This window comes from Mus caroli, chromosome 2 (genome assembly GCF_900094665.2).
Source record: "Mus caroli chromosome 2, CAROLI_EIJ_v1.1, whole genome shotgun sequence".
Taxonomy (NCBI): Eukaryota; Metazoa; Chordata; class Mammalia; order Rodentia; family Muridae; genus Mus; species Mus caroli.
This window is the reverse complement of record NC_034571.1, coordinates 112,996,447-112,998,755: the sequence shown is the minus strand read 5'-3', so window position 1 is coordinate 112,998,755 and position 2,309 is coordinate 112,996,447.

The window sequence follows — 2,309 nt, the reverse complement described above, 5'->3', positions numbered from 1 at the left end:
TAAATTTGTGAGGAGAGAGCTAGTTGCAGCTTTACAGTATTCTAAATGACAATAACCATATTCTCAGATAAAGTTTTATATTCATTATTCCTCTGGGTAAATAACTCCAGGATAGTTTCTTCAAAATGAAATTCCCGAGTCAAAAATATATGAATATTTTGCAACTCATTAAAGAATGGTTGACATATAGTCAACTGTATGTATTGAAAGCACATAATTTGGGGGTCTAGTTAAGAGCATTGGTTACGCTTGCAGAGTACCTGGGTTCAATTCCCAGCACCCATTAGTGGTTTACAACCCTCCATAATTCATGTCTCTGTATATACAGAAATCCTACTGTTCTAGAACTATATGTGGATAGTGTTTTTGTCGTTGGTAGTGCAGATAGAACCCACTGCTTCATGCATGTGACGTTTCTAACGTTCTAAACTGATTCTATAAAAGATTTGCTTAGCCAGTCTCAGTGGCATATGCCTGTAATCCCAGCACTTGGGAGATGGAGGCAGAATGCAGAGGCGTTCAGGGTCATTCTCAGGTGTTTAGTGAGTTTGAGGCCAGCTTGGCTGTATGAAACTCTGCTCCAAACTGAAAAACAAACACATTTTGAATTATCCACTAAATTATCTATTATGTTAAAAATCAGTTGACCATGTGTGTGTAGGCCTCTTTTCGGACTCTGTCCCATCGATATATTCGTTCATCACACGTAATGATGATGTGTTCTGAGAAATGCATTGTTAGGCATTGTGTAAACATCATGGAGTGTACTCATACAAACTAAAACATGATGTCATAAGTCAAGATAAACTTACAAAAACTTGTTGCCTGTTGCTGAAATATCATTAGTTTATGTTCATTAGATAATTTTGCATTAATACCACCAGGTCTTGATTTTCATAGCTTTATTAGTCTTGAAATTAGGTAATATAAGAATTCCATTTTTGCTATATTGTACATTGTTGTATTTATTCTGGGAACTTCACATCCATCATGTGAAATTGAGAATCATTTTGTTAAGTCTGACTAAAAAAAAAAAAAACCTGCTGAGGATTGCATTAAATGAATTGGGGGAAATTTTGTTTCTTAATGTTGAGTCTTCTGGTCCATGAACAGGGTAGGGTATGGGCAGTATGTTCAGGTCTCCATTTCTCTTAGAAATATATTTTGATTCTCAGCATATAGATCGGGTACATTTTATTTAGATTTAACACTAAACATCTCTTTGTTTGGGTGCTATTCCAAGGCATGCCATTTTTCTACTTGAATGTCCAATTGTTGTTTCTAGCATGTAGATATATCTGGTTCTTGTAGCTAGAAACCTCACTAATAAATTCACCTCCTAGAGACAGCAGCTTTTGGTCTGGTTATACATAATTTATTGATTCTCCTACTGAAGGCCATCTTGGTTGTTTCCAAGTTTTAGTGATGAACAAAGCTGTCATAAACACCCTTGATGCCCAGCAGTGGTGGGGCATGCCTTTAATCCCAGCACTTGGGAGGCAGAGGCAGGCCGATTTCTGAGTTCGAGGCCAGCCTGGTCTACAGATGAGTTCCAGGACAGCCATGGCTACACAGAGAAACCCAGTCTTGAAAAATCAAAATAAAATAAAATAATAAATAAACAAATAAAAAACCCAACCCAAACCAACCCCCCCCCCCAACAACAACAAAACCACCCTTGCTGCACTGGCAACACCTGAACGATCTTTAAAATGCAATTTTACAACTACTTGCTGAATCAGCTCTGCATTTCCACCAAGTTCAAGAAGTCATTCCCACACAATCTTTCTCCAAACTTTATGCAGACAAGAATCATCTGCAGGCATTTGTTGAGCTGCATCTCTCAACATTTTATTTGGTCGGTCTGTAGCAAGAACTAGAGACCTGCATTTTAACAAGTCTCTTGGGTTATTCCTATGCAGCTGGTCTCATTGGCCCACACTGAAAATGCGCTAACACTATTTCTCGCTTAGGATTCACAGGTGATGGCCAATTATTTCTATCAGTGTCTAGCAGAAAGAGGCCTTTAATTGATCCAGAATTGAATGGAGGCAGGAGAAGTGTCTACGCAAATAGATTGAAGTTCATTTTCGAGATCTCGTTCAATTTTTGCCAATTATATCGGTGAGCCTGAGTATCTTCGACAGTAGTAAACAGGGCAATAACCTGCCCTGGGAAAAGGAACTTGTCTGTCAACTTTCTGAGTTTTCTGTCCCCAGTATCCACGTCCAGAGACTTGGGATGAGTCGAGTTCCAGGAGGACGGCCTCCGGTGGTTCATTCTTGCCAGCTCAGACTTGCCCGGAAGCC